This window comes from Vespula vulgaris, chromosome 5, assembly GCF_905475345.1.
Source record: "Vespula vulgaris chromosome 5, iyVesVulg1.1, whole genome shotgun sequence".
In the NCBI taxonomy this organism is placed as follows: domain Eukaryota; kingdom Metazoa; phylum Arthropoda; class Insecta; order Hymenoptera; family Vespidae; genus Vespula; species Vespula vulgaris.
This window is the reverse complement of record NC_066590.1, coordinates 9550683-9558738: the sequence shown is the minus strand read 5'-3', so window position 1 is coordinate 9558738 and position 8056 is coordinate 9550683. Positions and strand designations below refer to the sequence as shown.

At 27.1% G+C, this 8056-nt stretch overlaps 1 long non-coding RNA gene across 1 annotated transcript in view; it reads right to left on the bottom strand.

Annotated features, from left to right (window-relative positions):
• Positions 1–220: 220 nt before the first annotated feature.
• LOC127064188 (uncharacterized) overlaps positions 221–8056 on the bottom strand; it is a 44369-nt gene continuing 36533 nt past the window's right edge. The window contains exon 6 of the long non-coding RNA XR_007781610.1: positions 221–399. This is a non-coding gene — a long non-coding RNA (uncharacterized LOC127064188). The remainder of the gene's footprint in view (positions 400–8056) is intronic.

Genomic DNA, 8056 nt, shown 5'->3' with positions numbered 1-8056 from the left:
CACATTAAAAGTATTGCTAATAAAAAATCAATAGGATTATAGAAAACATTTCATTGTAAATTGATGCCGAAAATAACAAATACCCTTCAATAATGTGTAATTTTTTCTTTTTCTATCAAGTATTAATTTCTTTTTAATCAATTTAAACATTTTTAGTTCATAATGTATCAATAACAATATCAGATATTTAATTTTGGCTCATTGCAGATCAAAGGTTGCTCGTTACTGTCCATACAATATAAGAAAATCTCAAGCAATACCCAAGAGAAAGACTACTGTATACTTTGTGTATGTGTGTGTGGGTGTGTATATTATGTATCTAGTTACGTACATATGTACATATACACATATGTATCTATTTACAAATGTATGTTTGTATGGGATCTTCCAACATTCCACCTCGGTGGTTGCCGAAAGACTGATCTCATAAGATATTCGACAGAAAGTAAATAACATAAGTTGTATTTAGATATTTGAGCTTATATAGAAACATATAAACATTGTAATAAGATTTGCTTTGTATACGTCAGCTAGTAAATGGTATAAACATTCTCTTTTTCTTTCAGTGTAATAATATTATATATACATATATATATATATATATATATATATATATATTAAAATTTTTATAATTTAATTAGTTAATTAATCAAAATCAAAAAATAAAAGAAAGCAACAGGAATACAAAAATACGAGACCTCATCGAAAACTCCGTTTGTTAGGACAGACGTCCTTCCTCGTAAACAATGAACTTTCATCTCTCTCTCTCTCTCTCTCTTCCTCGCTCTATTTTGCTATTTTTTTCCTAATTTTTCTGTATGCACGTGTACGCGTATGTACGTAATACGTATATGCCTTTCAACAAATGTAATATCGTTTGGTATCAATATATTTTATATATAGAAAGATCGTCGACGATCGAACGTGATGCGTGTACCTGATCGTGACACCCTTATTTCAATATTGTAAATTTAATTTGTCAACGAGGTATAAATTCTATATTCATTTAAATACACATCCATTGATATGTGTATGAATAATGCATATTAATCATAATACGCATTAAATGACACGTTTAAATAAAATCCCACATTAAAATTTACATTGTACTAGATACATATACTACATAAGAACAAGAAAGCAAAATTGAATATACCAAGATACTTTATTCTTCTTCTTCTTCTTCTTCTGCATATTATTGTTGTTGTTATTATTGTTATTATTATCCTTATTGTATTTAGAAATCTATCATAATTGAAGATATTGGGAAATAAAGATGAGATTTCTTTCTTATTCTTCTTAACTGTTTTTTTTTTTCTTTTTCTTTTCTTTTATATGAATAATAAGAAATATAAGGTATCATAATCAGATACATATGTAATCTTCTTTAATTTGAATGGGTTTTTGATATAATTGTACTTTGGACGCCTAATGCTTCCTTATCGAATGCCTTTTTGTCAAGAGCTAACAAAGTTTCTTTTCAATTTAATCTCGATATCGTTCTTTGTTTTATTCAAATTCTCGATTCGTTTACCCTTTCTTTCTCTCTCTCTCTCTCTCTCTCTCTCTTTCTCTCTCTGTATATATATATATACATATTATATATAATATATATATATATATATATATATATATATATATATATATATATATATATATATATATCTGTATATATCTCAATCTGTATCAGAAATAAACTCAGGGTTTATAAAAAAACATTATCATATACGTATTCATCTGCGTATCAATGCAAATACGACTTACATCTTGCATCGAAAAATGACAATAATCGACTATAATTAGTGAATTTCTTAATCAGTGGTATTACATCTTACGTTGATACATTTGTGAAGAGCTTTGTTATCTACGGCCAGTTGAAAGGCACTTTAACTATTAACCGAGGTATTGAAATCTTTTATCAAAAGTCTTAACGTTAACGACAAACGAATAAAAGATTGTATTAGAGTTTAATTCGATATCTTCCATTGTATCTTCCAATATAATAATGTAAAGTTTATCAACGAGAAGTAGAATCATATATCTAATTAAAAATAAACAACTAATAGATTTCGTTCCATTACAAAGATATATATACATACATTTATGCGTACACATTAAAAGTATTGCTAATAAAAAATCAATAGGATTATAGAAAACATTTCATTGTAAATTGATGCCGAAAATAACAAATACCCTTCAATAATGTGTAATTTTTTCTTTTTCTATCAAGTATTAATTTCTATTTAATCAATTTAAACATTTTTAGTTCATAATGAATTCTATCAATAACAATATCAGATATTTAAGTTTGGCTCATTGCAGAAGAAAGGTTGCTCGTTACTGTCTACACAATATAATAAATCTCAAGCAATACCCAAGGAAAGACTACTATATACTTTGTGTATGTGTGCGTGGGTGTGTATATTATGTATCTAGTTATGTACATATGTATCTATTTACAAACGTATGTTTATATGGGATCTTCTAACATTCCACCTTGGTGGTTGCCGAAAGACTGATCTCATACGATATTCGACAGAAAGTAAATAACGTAAAGTGTATTTAGATATTTCAGCTTATATAGAAACAAATAAACATTGTAATAAGATTTGCTTTCTATACGTCAGCTAATAAATGGTATAAACATTCTCTTTTTCTTTCAGTGTACTATATATATATATATATTAAAATTTTTATAATTTAATTAGTCAATTAATCAAAATCAAAAAATAAAAGAAAGCAACAGGAATAGAAAAATACGAGACCTCATCGAATACTCCGTTCGTTAGGACAGACGCCCTTCCTTGAAAACAATGTACTTTCATCTCTCTCTCCCTCTTTGTCTCTTCCTCGCTCTGTTTTGCTATTTTTTTCTTAATTTTTCTGTATGCACGAGTACGCGTATGTACGTAATACGTATATGCCTTTTAACAAATGTAATATCGTTTGGTATCGATATATTTTATATATAGAAAGATCGTCGACGATCGAACGTGATGCGTGTACCTGATCGTGACACCCTTATTTCAATATTGTAAATTTAATTTGTCAACGAGGTATAAATTCTATATTCATTTAAATACACATACCTTGATATGTGTATGAATAATGCATATTAATCATAATACGCATTAAATGACACGTTTAAATGAAATCCCACATTAAAATTTACATTGTACTAGATACATATACTACATAAGAACAAGAAAGCAAAATTGAATATACCAAGATACTTTATTCTTCTTCTTCTTCTTCTTCTGCATATTATTGTTGTTGTTATTATTGTTATTATTATCCTTATTGTATTTAGAAATCTATCATAATTGAAGATATTGGGAAATAAAGATGAGATTTCTTTCTTATTCTTCTTAACTGTTTTTTTTTTCTTTTTCTTTTCTTTTATATGAATAATAAGAAATATAAGGTATCATAATCAGATACATATGTAATCTTCTTTAATTTGAATGGGTTTTTGATATAATTGTACTTTGGACGCCTAATGCTTCCTTATCGAATGCCTTTTTGTCAAGAGCTAACAAAGTTTCTTTTCAATTTAATCTCGATATCGTTCTTTGTTTTATTCAAATTCTCGATTCGTTTACCCTTTCTTTCTCTCTCTCTCTCTCTCTCTCTCTCTTTCTCTCTCTGTATATATATATATACATATTATATATAATATATATATATATATATATATATATATATCTGTATATATCTCAATCTGTATCAGAAATAAACTCAGGGTTTATAAAAAAACATTATCATATACGTATTCATCTGCGTATCAATGCAAATACGACTTACATCTTGCATCGAAAAATGACAATAATCGACTATAATTAGTGAATTTCTTAATCAGTGGTATTACATCTTACGTTGATACATTTGTGAAGAGCTTTGTTATCTACGGCCAGTTGAAAGGCACTTTAACTATTAACCGAGGTATTGAAATCTTTTATCAAAAGTCTTAACGTTAACGACAAACGAATAAAAGATTGTATTAGAGTTTAATTCGATATCTTCCATTGTATCTTCCAATATAATAATGTAAAGTTTATCAACGAGAAGTAGAATCATATATCTAATTAAAAATAAACAACTAATAGATTTCGTTCCATTACAAAGATATATATACATACATTTATGCGTACACATTAAAAGTATTGCTAATAAAAAATCAATAGGATTATAGAAAACATTTCATTGTAAATTGATGCCGAAAATAACAAATACCCTTCAATAATGTGTAATTTTTTCTTTTTCTATCAAGTATTAATTTCTATTTAATCAATTTAAACATTTTTAGTTCATAATGAATTCTATCAATAACAATATCAGATATTTAAGTTTGGCTCATTGCAGAAGAAAGGTTGCTCGTTACTGTCTACACAATATAATAAATCTCAAGCAATACCCAAGGAAAGACTACTATATACTTTGTGTATGTGTGCGTGGGTGTGTATATTATGTATCTAGTTATGTACATATGTATCTATTTACAAACGTATGTTTATATGGGATCTTCTAACATTCCACCTTGGTGGTTGCCGAAAGACTGATCTCATACGATATTCGACAGAAAGTAAATAACGTAAAGTGTATTTAGATATTTCAGCTTATATAGAAACAAATAAACATTGTAATAAGATTTGCTTTCTATACGTCAGCTAATAAATGGTATAAACATTCTCTTTTTCTTTCAGTGTACTATATATATATATATATTAAAATTTTTATAATTTAATTAGTCAATTAATCAAAATCAAAAAATAAAAGAAAGCAACAGGAATAGAAAAATACGAGACCTCATCGAATACTCCGTTCGTTAGGACAGACGCCCTTCCTTGAAAACAATGTACTTTCATCTCTCTCTCCCTCTTTGTCTCTTCCTCGCTCTGTTTTGCTATTTTTTTCTTAATTTTTCTGTATGCACGAGTACGCGTATGTACGTAATACGTATATGCCTTTTAACAAATGTAATATCGTTTGGTATCGATATATTTTATATATAGAAAGATCGTCGACGATCGAACGTGATGCGTGTACCTGATCGTGACACCCTTATTTCAATATTGTAAATTTAATTTGTCAACGAGGTATAAATTCTATATTCATTTAAATACACATACCTTGATATGTGTATGAATAATGCATATTAATCATAATACGCATTAAATGACACGTTTAAATGAAATCCCACATTAAAATTTACATTGTACTAGATACATATACTACATAAGAACAAGAAAGCAAAATTGAATATACCAAGATACTTTATTCTTCTTCTTCTTCTTCTTCTGCATATTATTGTTGTTGTTATTATTGTTATTATTATCCTTATTGTATTTAGAAATCTATCATAATTGAAGATATTGGGAAATAAAGATGAGATTTCTTTCTTATTCTTCTTAACTGTTTTTTTTTTCTTTTTCTTTTCTTTTATATGAATAATAAGAAATATAAGGTATCATAATCAGATACATATGTAATCTTCTTTAATTTGAATGGGTTTTTGATATAATTGTACTTTGGACGCCTAATGCTTCCTTATCGAATGCCTTTTTGTCAAGAGCTAACAAAGTTTCTTTTCAATTTAATCTCGATATCGTTCTTTGTTTTATTCAAATTCTCGATTCGTTTACCCTTTCTTTCTCTCTCTCTCTCTCTCTCTCTCTCTCTCTCTGTATATATATATACATATTATATATAATATATATATATATATATATCTGTATATATCTCAATCTGTATCAGAAATAAACTCAGGGTTTATAAAAAAACATTATCATATACGTATTCATCTGCGTATCAATGCAAATACGACTTACATCTTGCATCGAAAAATGACAATAGTCGACTATAATTAGTGAATTTCTTAATCAGTGGTATTACATCTTACGTTGATACATTTGTGAAGAGCTTTGTTATCTACGGCCAGTTGAAAGGCACTTTAACTATTAACCGAGGTATTGAAATCTTTTATCAAAAGTCTTAACGTTAACGACAAACGAATAAAAGATTGTATTAGAGTTTAATTCGATATCTTCCATTGTATCTTCCAATATAATAATGTAAAGTTTATTAACGAGAAGTAGAATCATATATCTAATTAAAAATAAACAACTAATAGATTTCGTTCCATTACACAAATGTATATACATACATTTATGCGTACACATTAAAAGTATTGCTAATAAAAAATCAATGGAATTATAGAAAACATTTCATTGTAAATTGATGCCGACAATAACAAATACCCTTCAATAATGTGTAATTTTTTCTTTTTCTATTAAGTATTAATTTCTTTGTTAATCAATTTAAACATTTTTAGTTCATAATGAATTCTATCAATAACAATATCAGATATTTAATTTTGGCTCATTGCAGAAGAAAGGTTGCTCCTTACTGTCTACACAATATAATAAACCTCAAGCAATACCCAAGGAAAGACTACTATATACTTTGTGTATGTGTGCGTGGGTGTGTATATTATGTATCTAGTTATGTACATATGTATCTATTTACAAACGTATGTTTATATGGGATCTTCCAACATTCCACCTTGGTGGTTGCCGAAAGACTGATCTCATACGATATTCGAGAGAAAGTAAATAACATAAGGTGTATTTAGATATTTCACCTTATATAGAAACATATAAACATTGTAATAATTTTTGCTTTGTATATGTCAGCTAGTAAATGGTATAAACATTCTCTTTTCCTTTCAGTGTAATAATATTATATATATATATATATATATATATATATATATATATATATATATTAAAATTTTTATAATTTAATTAGTTAATTAATCAAAATCAAAAAATAAAAGAAAGCAACAGGAATAGAAAAATACGAGACCTCATCGAAAACTCCGTTTGTTAGAAAACAATGTACTTTCATCTCTCTCTCTCTCTCTTCCTCGCTCTGTTTTGCTATTTTTTTCTTAATTTTTCTGTATGCACGTGTACGCGTATGTACGTAATACGTATATGCCTTTTAACAAATGTAATATCGTTTGGTATCGATATATTTTATATATAGAAAGATCGTCGACGATCGAACGTGATGCGTGTACCTGATCGTGACACCCTTATTTCAATATTGTAAATTTAATTTGTCAACGAGGTATAAATTCTATATTCATTTAAATACACATACCTTGATATGTGTATGAATAATGCATATTAATCATAATACGCATTAAATGACACGTTTAAATGAAATCCCACATTAAAATTTACATTGTACTAGATACATATACTACATAAGAACAAGAAAGCAAAATTGAATATACCAAGATACTTTATTCTTCTTCTTCTTCTTCTTCTGCATATTATTGTTGTTGTTATTATTGTTATTATTATCCTTATTGTATTTAGAAATCTATCATAATTGAAGATATTGGGAAATAAAGATGAGATTTCTTTCTTATTCTTCTTATCTGTTTTTTTTTTCTTTTTCTTTTCTTTTATATGAATAATAAGAAATATAAGGTATCATAATCAGATACATATGTAATCTTCTTTAATTTGAATGGGTTTTTGATATAATTGTACTTTGGACGCCTAATGCTTCCTTATCGAATGCCTTTTTGTCAAGAGCTAACAAAGTTTCTTTTCAATTTAATCTCGATATCGTTCTTTGTTTTATTCAAATTCTCGATTCGTTTACCCTTTCTTTCTCTCTCTCTCTCTCTCTCTCTGTATATATATATACATATTATATATAATATATATATATATATATATATATATATCTGTATATATCTCAATCTGTATCAGAAATAAACTCAGTGTTTATAAAAAAACATTATCATATACGTATTCATCTGCGTATCAATGCAAATACGATTTACATCTTGCATCGAAAAATGACAATAGTCGACTATAATTAGTGAATTTCTTAATCAGTGGTATTACATCTTACGTTGATACATTTGTGAAGAGCTTTGTTATCTACGGCCAGTTGAAAGGCATTTTAACTATTAACCGAAGTATTGAAATCTTTTATCAAAAGTCTTAACGTTAACGACAAACGAATAAAAGATTGT